General features: G+C 47.8%; 3 non-coding genes across 3 annotated transcripts; 1 reads left to right on the top strand and 2 right to left on the bottom strand.

Moving 5' to 3' along the window:
• The first annotated feature begins 3549 nt into the window (after positions 1–3549).
• Positions 3550–3620, top strand: TRNAG-GCC (transfer RNA glycine (anticodon GCC)). Its single transcript has one exon. It is a non-coding gene; the product is annotated as a tRNA-Gly (tRNA).
• A 2077-nt stretch (positions 3621–5697) lies between these two features.
• TRNAG-GCC (transfer RNA glycine (anticodon GCC)) lies at positions 5698–5768 on the bottom strand. The gene has a single exon. It is a non-coding gene; the product is annotated as a tRNA-Gly (tRNA).
• Positions 5769–6347: 579 nt separating this feature from the next.
• Positions 6348–6418, bottom strand: TRNAG-GCC (transfer RNA glycine (anticodon GCC)). Its single transcript has one exon. It is a non-coding gene; the product is annotated as a tRNA-Gly (tRNA).
• Between the last annotated feature and the right edge of the window lie 5769 nt (positions 6419–12187).

The raw sequence follows: 12187 nt of genomic DNA, 5'->3' as shown, positions 1-12187 counted from the left end.
ACAACCCTTATAAAGGCGTATAGACAGTCTATACACTACTTTAAGACTCTGTTGCCTTCCTATAGAAAGTTTCTTTTTGTCTGTTCATAGTCTATACACTGTCTGTAGACAAATGCCTACTAAATGTGCATGGCCATAAATCTATAGGTTGTCTATAGACTGTCTATATGATTTGTGTTGCCTATAGACTGTTCTTTAGGGTTACTCTACAGAGGGTCTATAGACTTTTAGAAGGAAGTGTATAGACGGTCTATTGACTGTCTAAAGAAATTTTTTAAAGGGAAGACTGATGTTAGGCCACACTAAACGTTACACTAGGGTTGTACACCAGAAGAGGGAATTTTGGGTAACCCCAAATGTTCAACTAACAAATATTTGCCTAATAAATTGGGGCTGAATGTTGGGTTAAATTGAATGTTCGACTAACATTGGGCTAAGTATGTGGGGCTACACGAGACTGAATGTTAGGCTACTGGGCCACGCTACAAATAAATCTTAAGGAGTTCTGAATTGGTATCTCAATGAAACTAGATGTAGTAAGGATTTTAACGAAGGCTCTAGTTCAGAATATGACGGCATTCACTGACGGATCATAAAACGTTTTTATAAAGAGCAATTTCCCCTTTCTGCATTCCTTTTTTTTCTCTCTCTCTCAAAATGGTTTCTTAGCAAAATCTCTGTGTTGTGCATAATTTCTGCACATGCTCAAACGCTGCCCAAAAAGAGTAGTAGTAGTAGTAGTGGTTTTATTAAAAATAATAGTAAAAAGAAGGAAAAGATTTTTGCTAGCCCCGGCATCTGCCATCGATACTGAAGCACCTGAGCTGGGGCAGCGGAAATAAAGGACAGCAGGCAGAATGGAGAAATGAAATGAAAGAGGTGAGGGGACAGGAATAGAGGACAGGGGGAGAAGTAATATGTACAAACTATTTACCAAAAAGAGGAAAGTTTAAATTTGTGAGCTTTTGTTTCACTATGCGTTCTCTTGGTTTATTCCGTCATCTATTTATTCACAAAATCGAGAATAGCCTAAAGCTGCCGTAAAATCAGCTGCTATACTGAGACCCAGAAACTTTCTTTTTATTTTAGTGCTGGTTCATGCTTTTTGGCCTTCTGATTATCACACTATTTTATCTATTGTAGCCTAGTTTGAAATTGGGAGGTGACGAAGGTGTTTCCTTCTGCTTTCTTCATTCTTTCATGTCGCCAGTACAACCTGTTTCACCCTGTGCACAGAACTGCCGTGTGGTGCTTTATCGGGGCCAGGCTAATTTGAGTCTAATTTTGCTGCGTTTTAGACGACGCGCCAGGCCAGTCTTTCTTTTCACGCGCTCAGCTTTTCTCCAACGCTGCATCTAACTTCCAGGCCAGCATAAGGGACCAAAGCCTCGGCCCCTCACGAATCTCTTTTCAAGAGCGCGCGCATGTGTTATTACGAGGTGCACCCCCAGAAGGTAGACAGCAAGACGAAACGAGTTCGCGGGAAGCCCGCTCTCCGAAGCTGTCACGGGATGCGTCTAGGCGCTGGAAGCTCCGCCGGGTTCACGCTGTCAGACAAGAGTGCAGTCAAGTTTTCTGGACGCGCCATTTTCTGTCCACCTGTTTTGCGTGGAAGCGGCGTCGCAGGATGCATTGCAAACTGACGCGAGACGGCGTTAGGAAAATGCTGGGTGACTAATCTCCTTTCCTTTCTCAGTTAAGATGTTGTCGAGACCATTCTCAACACCTCGTGGATACAAGTGGCCTGGTCCTTGGACGACGCACGAGGTTTACAAACCACGATATTTACAGATGCGACGTCACCATCTGTGAGAGACATATGGAAACGAGTGCTAAGTGCTCATCCATTTTACAACACGCGCTTGGCCCAATTCTGCATTCCTTATCTAGATGTGAATAAGACGCTGCATTTTTTTTATGTCCACGACACAAAAACTCAAGCGGAGCCTATATGGCTACCAGTTTCGACAACCGGCCGACTAAACCACATGATTCAGTTGATCTGAGGATCTTCGCTTCCCAGATGCATCGACAAAAAAGCGCTACGACTTGGCTTTGTGCACAGGCCCTTACCTGGTGCAAAGCCAACATACGATCGAGCGTATCTCAGCGCTCAGGACGTCCAAATCAATCAATCAATCCAGCAATCAATCAATCGATCAGTTAGTCAGTCAAGCAATGAACCTTTTATTCTTTCCCATGTGAAGAGGAGACATTTGTGTCTCCTGACCAGGGGTCAATGCAATACTCAGCTAACACGTTCCGAACGCCATGCAACACAGTAATTTCGCAAACTTTTCTCCGTCTCCTGATGCCGACAAGTTATACAGATAATTGTCCTCTTTTGAATCAAAAGCGCTCTCACGCGTGCTACGTGACCATCAAGAAAAATGCTCAGAGTAGTACGCCCAAACCAGCTCCAATATTATCCTAATGGCCGCGGTCAAACTTGTACAAGTCGCTAAACTACCCGGAAATGCACTCTGGAAAGTGGTAAGTGCATGACCGGAGTAAATCGACAGACGTACTCTCCTCAGATGCCGTTCAGTCCGTCCGTGCCGCATAAGGAGTAAACTATTGCCCTTACTCCTTCTTCTCCAGGAAGTAAAACAGCTTGCGGACACCCCCAGGTACAAAAGGAGTTGAAGGACGGTTCCACTCCCTCCACGTGCATGTAGGGAATTCTTTCCGATGCTGCACGCAGATTTATGGGCGTGGCCTGAATACTATTAAATTCTCGTGCACCAGGCGCATTGTCCACAATTACGGTCAAAATAAAAATGTGCCCAAATCTGTAAAATCTTGCACAGGACCATCTTAAGTCAGACATGGAAAGGAACGCAGGAAATCGTTTTTTTTAAGACGGATACATGTGTTTTCTAATGGCAGTTCTGGTATAAATCTGTTGTGAGCAATGGTCTGGACGGTCATTTTTTTTTTCTAAACCGAGAAATATGCTTTATGGAAACTGATCTGGTTCCATTTTCTTTCCCAAGAAAAATCTTCAAGAAATGCATTATTCAACTAAGACGCCCTTACACCCTCCTCCCAATCACTCCTGTCAAGAATTATCCATAAACACGATCTCGTCGTTGAGTACGTGTTTTCGTTTCCTTTTTTTGCAAGCACTAGCTATCACATTGGAATGCCTAAATTTTCTGATTTATTGTTAAAGTGCCGTCTTCTTCAGCCAGTAATGAGTCTAAGGAAGTATAATTGATATCCTGAAAGTAGTGTTCAGCCACGGTGTGGATATACGATATGAGAACTCGGCAAAATTGCACGAGTAATCATTTGGGGAAGGAGAAAATATTGCGGTGCAATTTCGCAAACTCCTTTTAAAAAATTCAAAATTTTCCTCCCATTGGTTAGCCGTGACTGAAGGGGATAGTTGTTGTATTTGCGTTATCTTGCAATCTGCATTGTTAGCGTGATCACCAATAGGGTCACGCTAATACTATTGTCTGCCCCAATGTTCCCACTAGCAACGAGAGGGGTTTAAAAAGATGCCAGCGGGAGTTATGAGGATTGCCGACTGGTGATGCGTCGGCGTCGGTGGTTCAGTGGTAGAATACTCGCCTGCCACGCGGGTGGCCCGGGTTCGATTCCCGGCCGACGCATGCAACTTTCTTTTTAAAGCCGTGACGTGCTCATGCAGGATTTGAAACTTTTATCTGAACGAACGGGTATAAAAAAAGAAGAGCAAGGTTCCGGGCTAGTTCTTCTCCGCAAAGACCCATAAGTCTGGGACCCCGTTTCGCGTTATAGTTTCTGAAAACGAATCTTGGCAAAAGTCGGTCGCAGTTTTCCTTAGGGACAAGCTGAAGTTAATAACCATCGACGACCCTTTCGTGGTCAACGGCTCAGATAAGATCATCGAATATTTAAACACTATCCATGAAAGCAACTTAAAAGCAATTTCCGTAGACATAAAGGATTTGTATTACTCGTTACCGCATAACGAATTAATGCTCTGCATTGAAGCTGCTATTGATACTTTCGGAGCAATAAGTTTCCAAAATGATGTCGGTCTTTCCGCCCGTGATTTTTTGCGACTTTTGAACTTCTACCTAAAATCAACATTCGTTACTTGGAATGATCACAAGTATATTCAAAAGCAGGGTGTGTGTATTGGGTCTTGTGTAGCGCCCATTCTAAGTGAACTTTTTCTAGCCCAACATGATAGAAAGCTGCATGACTTGATTGCTGAGACGGCCGTGGTAAAAATTTTCCGATACGTTGACGACTATCTCGTCCTTCTAAACTGCAGCCAGGAATCTTTCACTTCAGCGGTGTCGCAGGCCCTTTCCTTATTTGACCGATGCTTGCCTCTCCCTTTGACACATGAAACACCCAACGATCAGTCGATCAGATTTCTTGACCTTAACCTCCAATTTTCCGATAACCACACCTGCTGGTCTTACCAACCTAGAGGCAAAAAGCCACTCCTGCCCTTCACGTCAGCTCACACAAAACTTGTCAAGCGGGGCATAGTAAAGCTGGGTTTCCAAAACGCGCTGCAAAAATCATGTGAGCATTTATTCCTGGACAGCTTCAACAACCAGACCAATCGTCTTTTAACAGCAGGCTACCCTTTGCATCTGCTTGTATCAGTAGCCGGCTCCATGATCAAGAAGCCCCGGCCACACCTCGGACCTGCTGCCTCAAACGATAACCGCAGAAATTTTGTGGCAATGCCCTACCTCCACACCATCGGCCATCGTCTAAAGAAAGTCGCACAGCGCGCCGGCGTGGATGTCGTCTTCACGGCTCCCAACAAGCTTTCCGCCCTCTGTTCCAAAGTGAATAACCCGCCGGAAACCCGAGGGTGTAGTGTGGCACACTCTGATCAACATGTCCCCTGTGATTTAGAAATAATTTACTCCATCCCAGTGTCATGCGGGAAGAGGTACATCGGTCAAACGGGAAGGTGCATCAATATCCGCCTACAAGAACATCAAAACAACGTAAATAGGATAGCAATTTCTGGGCACCTGGCTAAGCACTGTAAGAAGTGCAAAATCACAGAAGACGACACTGAAAGAATCTGCACCCCTGACTTTAATCGCTGCACCACTATCGGCCGAGGACGAGATAGGTTGACGAGGGAAATCCTAGAAGCCCTCCAAATTCATCAAGCTGGTGAACAATGCGTGAGCACTGCATCCCTCTCCTTGTCGGAAAAAGAGCTAAATTTTCTGGTTGGCCTGATGAACACTTAAGTTTTCTTGTGCAACCTACAACCTAATGATTCTGTGATCCCTTGTTGGTAGTGCCTTTATCTTGTTTTATCCTTCGCTGCGTCTTAAGATTTTAACGCTTTTATCTCCCCCTCCCCTTTTTGGGCACGCTTTTAAAGCTTGTACGTCTTTCATTTTTATGTTTCACCTGTATTTTCACATCTGTGTCCCTCATGGTTTTGATGCTCCCCCCCCCCCCCCCCCCCCTTGGTCTTGTTATGTTACTGTCACCTGACGACCTTTTTGCGGCCCTTTACACCGTTTTTTAAAACTTACTTCATTCGTTGCGGTTTTGAAATTTTGTGACGCGACCACACTGATTGGCGGTTATCGCTCCTTTAAGCTCCTTTTCTTCAAAATAAATTTCAGTTGTGAGTCAGCGCTCGTGTGTGTCCGTTCTTCGAGTGTCCGTGTTTCATTGCGCTGTTTCTTCCCTTAAATATAAAAAAAGGTCGCATGCGTCGGCCGGGAATCGAACCCGGGCCACCCGCGTGGCAGGCGAGTATTCTACCACTGAACCACCGACGCCGATGTTCAGATTGCTATCGGAAATCAATATAATTTTTCGCGCGATCTTTTTAAAGCAGTGACTTTGCTATTGGGAACATTGTGGAGACATTCATGGTAGTGTTCCACTCTTTGTGCCCCACGTGGCTATTCCACAAAACAACATTGCTTGAAATATTTCAGATAACTCTATTTCTCATTATTTAAAGAAATTCAGAAGGATCGGATGTAAGTGTGTACTGACAGTAATAAATATTTAGAGAAAGGTAATCGTGACCGGTGGGGGGGGGGGAGGTTACTATTAAGCGTCAGAGCTTGAGGCTACTCATAAATATCAAGATATTGAAATATACTGAGGCAAAATATCTATTTTTAAGCTACATACTTGGTTCTGATCCTTCTGAATTCTTTAAATAAGGAGAAATACATCTGAAATGTGAAATAGATCTGCAACACGCCAAATTTCTTAAATGCTGCAAGCGATGTGGCTCCCTATAAAAGGCACGGACGTAACGAACCCTTTCCTATTATTAGCTACGAGGTGAAAATGCGGTTTTAATGTCCGTGAGAACTGAACAACGGGTATAAAAAAAAATCGCATGCGTCGGCCGGGAATCGAACCCGGGCCACCCGCGTGGCAGGCGAGTATTCTACCACTGAACCACCGACGCCGACGTTTTGACTGTGATCAGAAATCGATATAATCTTTTGCGGGATCTTTTAAAAGCAGTGATTTTGTTATTGGGAACATTGTGGATTTGACCCGCCGCGGTGGCTCAGTGGTTAGGGCGCTCGGCTACTGATCCGGAGCACCCGGGTTCGAACCCAACCGCGGCGGCTGCGTTTTTATGGAGGCAAAACGATAAGGAGCCCGTGAGCTGTGCGATGTCAGTGCAAGTTAAAGATCCCCAGGTGGTCGAAATTATTCCGGAGCCCTCCACTACGGCACCTCTTTCTTTCTTTCTTTTTTCTTTCTTTCTTTCTTCCTTTCTTTCTTTCTTTCTTTCTTTCTTTCTTTCTTCCTTTCTTTCTTTCTTTCTTTCTTCTTTCACTCCCTCCTTTATGTCTTCCCTTACGGCGCGGTTCACGTGTCCAGCGATACATGAGACAGATACTGCGCCATTTCCTTTTCCCAAAAACCAATTATTATTATTATTAACATTGTGGGGACATTCATGTTAGTGTGACGTACTTTGTGACCACGTTAACGATGTACATCGCAAGAGACCGCAACTACAACTATTACCCCTTCAGTCACGACTTATTCATACAAGAAATTCTAAGTTTGCTAAGGATCACACGACGATTTCACAGCAAAATTCCCTCTTTTCTATATGATGACACATCAAGATTTTGTCGAATCCTTGTGTCATATATCCACACCGTTGCTAACACTGCTTCCAGGACGTCAATTATACTTCATCTATGGCGTCCCTATTGGGCGTCAAGAAATGTCTTGCCCGAGTTTCTTACTGGTCAGCCTTCGTGTGCGAGTCCATAACTGACGGGAACGCCAAAACGACGGTAGCCTACATCCCACCTTCAATGCTCCATGCCCTTTCAGGCCGCCAACAATGGCGCGAACGCCTCAGAATAGCGTTCATCACGACATACGAGAAAACAGGGCTATCATAAAAGCCCTCCGAGGTAACCTTTTGCTAGGCACGCGCACGTGGCCATGCAGTCGCTCTCGTCCAAAGCTGCCAAGCGGCGTGGATAATAATTGGTTTTTGTGGAAAGGAAATGGCGCAGTATCTGTCTCATATATCGTTGGACACCTGAACCGCGCCGTAAGGGAAGGGATAAAGGAGAGAGTGAAAGAAGAAAGGAAGAAGGAGGTGCCGTAGTGGAGGGCTCCGGAATAATTTCGACCACCTGGGGATCTTTAACGTGCACTGACATCGCACAGCACACGGGCGCCTTAGCGTTTTGCCTCCATAAAAACGCAGCCGCCGCGGTCGGGTTCGAACCCGGGAACTCCGGATCAGTAGCCGAGCGCCCTAACCAATGAGCCACCGCGGCGGGTCGAAGCGGCGTGGTGTGGAACAATGAGCTCTCCGTTTGGCTGAAACCTGTTCGGTTTCGAAAACAATGCCTATTCGCAGACACCGGGACACAAAAACTACACGGACGAACCCAGTGTGTGTCGCGTTCATCAGCTGGAGTTACTTGTAGCGCATTTATTTGTTCACAGCAAGGCACTAGCGCTTACGGTAGATGTGTGGTAGCAATGCTCGGGCGCTCCCGAATCCCGATATCCCAACTTGTAGACCATCACTCATCTTGCAGTCCCAAAAGCCTGATGCTTTTGTTGATCAATTCAACAGAAATTCAACAGAAATTGTTTTCCTTTTCCGAGGCCGGCGTTGTGGTCAGCCCTGCTTAGAAAGCCCTCAGGTGAGGGTGTTTTATAACATCAAGTATAAATGTTTCGAGCCCATGCAACTAAAGGCGAGACTGGAAAGGCGCGGTCTGATAGTTCAGTAACACGATGAGTTTCTTCGTCAAAACCGCCGCGGTGGACGAGTGGCACTGATGTTTAGATGCTGGTACGAAGGTCGCAGGTTGGCATATTCCGGCCGCGGCGACCGGATCTCGACGGAGCCGAAATGCAAAAATTGTCGTGTACTGGCTGACGTCCCCACACGTTGAAGAACCAAAGTTGGCTGAAATTAATCCGAAACTTCTTCCCAGGGTCCCTCGTCCCACGCGCAGCTTTGGGCCGTCTAAGCACACATGTCGGCTCAGCCACCTTTTGGAGCGAAAAGCTTCACTACGCTAGGTAAAGCAGCGGTCGCGTAGGCCGGAGAATGACCTTGAACGGCCTTGAGCCCAACCACGTTAGCCGTGTATTACGTTATGTGGTACAGTTATGGTGTCGAACCCTTGACCTTGACCCATGACCTCTAGTTGACCTTTCACATTGGGTGACCTTTGGGTTGACCTCTGACCTCAGAAACATCTGATGGGGTGATGTGAACCCACGTGATGACATCCGATGGGCGTGTCGCAAGACCATGTGATGCCACGTCATAGCTACGTGGTCGTGTGGGTATGTATAGAACGGCTGTCGCGAGCGTGTATCGGTGTTGCCACGGACGAGCCTCAGACACTTAGCAAGCATGCTTGCTTTTCGCTGAATTCCAGGGTTAGCCAAGTTAAGCCACTGCCAATTTTATTTTAAAACACTTTTCACGCAGAATTTTTTTGCTCAGGCAAAGGCTCGCTCACAGTGATCCCCCCCCCCCCTTCCACATTCGCCCCTTCTGGATATTCTAAAACTCTTTCTTGGGCAAATAAAGTGCCAAAATAGAACGAATTACTAATTTTGTATCGACGATGAAAAGAAATAAGTGAACATTTTCTCTTTAGAAGATGTTCACAAGTGACGAAAGGGCGAAGCGAAGTGCGGAAAGCGAAACCTGTATCTAGCACAGGTGGAAGCAATATGACAGAAAAATATAAGGCACTCAGCAAGTGAGCCTAATTACCAGCGAGAAGCGTACTTTTTCTAAAATAGTTTTCCTCTAGACACAAGACCCCCTCAATTACGTTCGAGGTTCAATGCGGAAGTGAAAATAAATTTATTTTAATGCGAAAACATACGTCGGTGAGTGCGTGTCCGCAAAACGTGTCGCAGCCGTTGTGGCGTTCTCAGAAGAGTTAGGATTAAACGAATCATTGTAATCGATAGAGGATGATGCGAGGGTGATGTGCGACAGGCTCAGCCACCGCAGTGGGTGCGAGTGTTTGACATCGGTGGCTTAAGCTGTAAGGACGTGGGATACCAAATCCTGGCAACGGCGGTTACATTTCTATTGACACGAAATGCAAAAACTCTCTCGGGCTGCGCGAAGTCAGCGCACGTTAAAGAACCGCTGGTGGTCGAAATTAATCCTGAGCTCTCCTTTGCGGCGTCTCTCTAACATGTGCGGAGCTCTGGGACGTTAAAGAACACATACCACACCACACCATGCCATACATTACCATACCATACCATACCATACCATACCATAGCTTAGCATAGCATAGCATAGCATAGGATAGCATACCATAGCATAGCATAGCATAGCATACTATGGAACATTCGTTTCTGTGTTAGGCCTCATATTACAGTCGGCTCTGTCCACAAGCCCACGTAATGTGAAGCCACGAGGTGAGTGCGCCAAGATAAAGCACGGTCCCCGCCCTTTCATGCTTGTGCCTTGGCTCGTCCCGCGAAGAGCTTCGCAATGCTTCACTCAGCGAAAGGGGCAAGGACAAAGGACTACAGTCGTGAGAACTGACTGGCGATGATTTGTGGGCCCCGTCTCACTTGGCACTCTAGTCTCGCGTTATCGTCCTCGCACCATCATGAGAAAGTACCCTCGCAATTAAAGCGCCAAGGTAGTGGTAGCATAAACGGCCAGACGTTCGCATCGTGCGATTCATTCTACGGGCGCTAAAGGTGTCAAGCACGGAGGTGCGATGTTGGAAGCGTGAGCGCGACGGAGACCTGATTTCAGCGCTCGCAGCGTTTACCCGTCCATTGTCTTCCCTTTGTCCAGTCTATCAACGCACGGAAGACGCTTTTCATACACTGATTTTAACGTCGTTCCCTTAGCGAGAAGTAACCCTTGATGATGGGGAACAGTCTTCCAGAAACAAAAGGGCCAGGGAAGAAGAGCAGGCCCTGCAAGACACCCGCTGACTAGGTTTCACGCTGCGTTCTCCTTCGTCAGGTCATTTAACGCCGGTGTAGATATGCGCGCCTCCTAGCGTCGATGTGCCGTGCTTCCCACAGGGGTGGGTAACCCTCGACCGGGGGTGGCCAGAGATGGACGCTTCCTTGGGGGACGACGTCCCGTCCATGACTTGGCTCATCTCCGGCGCTGTGTGTGAGCGCGCGAGCACCCTGCAGCCTTTCGCGCCGCGCGCTGCTTGGAGAGAAGAGAGAACCGGTCAGACCCGAAAGGCAGGCGAGGAGGGCCACGTGGCTGGCGGCAGAAACAGCAGCAACGCGAGGTCAGCCGCCGCCGACTGGCCTGGCACGCTCGGCGACGCCGCCGCGGCCGACGCCAGCGGCCTAGGAAAGGGTCAACGCTCGGCCGCGCGCGCGCGATGCCCAGAGCAGGCCGCCCGGTCCACTCGGCCGCTGGACGCCGTTGGGCCCAGCACAGCGCTCCGCTTCGCTCCCTCTCCACACGGCCGTGCCCGGACAGGTCCCTCGCGATGCATGGGAAAAGATGCGGCGGCGCGGCAAGATCGCCAGGGGGGGCGGGGAGTCTCTGCTGGCTTCCAGAAGCCGACGACCTCGGTCGGCCGCCGGGCCGGCCGGCCGGCAGTACGCCCACCCGCAACCCGGCTACCGTGGTCGTGCGTCCTTCCGGCTTCCAGCGGGGGATTTCAGGTACGTTGAGAGACTTCTGAGTGCGCCGGTGAGGCATATGGGTCCGTGCTTCAAGGGCTAGACTCCTTAGCTTCCGTCTTGGCAACTCACTGCATCACAGAGCCCCAGCAGTGGAGTATAGCACCGTCTACCACGTATCTGTAGACATAAGAGCTATGGTATTTGCAGCGGCGACGGAGATGTTCAAAGGGCTCATACAAACTTTCCTTGACGACTTAGAGAACCAGAATTGCTGAATATGACCCTCTGGACCCATCATCGAAGTATGCTAGAAGGCACCCTTTACGGCGGCGATGGTAACATTGGCACTGGCAGGGTATGATCAGGCGAATGAGTGGCTATGTTCCTGATGACTTACGATCCGGTGTACTCTCTAAGATGCACAATTTTTTTTTGTGCTGCACGCTGAGATGCTATTGCTCCCCTTTGCGTCGGCGTATACGTAGCAGCCAGTGATTGTACTTCACTCGGTCTGTTTTTGAGCCACACACCAAAACGTTTTATTATCTTTTGGCCGTGTAGCCTGTTTAGGCGACCGGGAAGTTTACCGTTAAACCCAGGCGCTTGCCGAGTAGCGAGCGTTGACCGCGACTTCAAGTTCCAGTCATAGGAGCGGTTAGGGCGACGAAGGAGATCGAGGTTCGGTTTATGATGAGCTTCTTTCGGGCTTTTTGGATAGTTATTTGGGGCTAGCAAAGAACTATCGTTTCTAGTGACCAAAGAAGAGTATAACAGAACGGGCGACTCAAGCGTTCAGGTCAAGAGACGCATGTCAACGCAAACATCTGTAATGACATTCAAGCCGCAAGATTAGCACGTAGAAAAGAAACTGACGAGCATTATGACGTGAATTCCGGTGCATCTGAGTCAAAGATGGACTACCTACGAGCCAAACAAAGAATTCGTGCTGTCCTATAGGCTGCGAGAGGTAAATGCAACCGCAAGGTCAGTGCCCGCTTGCGCTACTTATAAGCCTGCATGTCCCGGTCATGCTTGAAGTTAAATTCGGTGATATAATTTCGACGCTCACGGCTGACTCTGAAGCACGTTA

This window comes from Amblyomma americanum, chromosome 8 (assembly GCF_052857255.1).
Source record: "Amblyomma americanum isolate KBUSLIRL-KWMA chromosome 8, ASM5285725v1, whole genome shotgun sequence".
NCBI classification, from domain to species: domain Eukaryota; kingdom Metazoa; phylum Arthropoda; class Arachnida; order Ixodida; family Ixodidae; genus Amblyomma; species Amblyomma americanum.
This window is presented reverse-complemented; position numbering and strand designations above follow the sequence as displayed.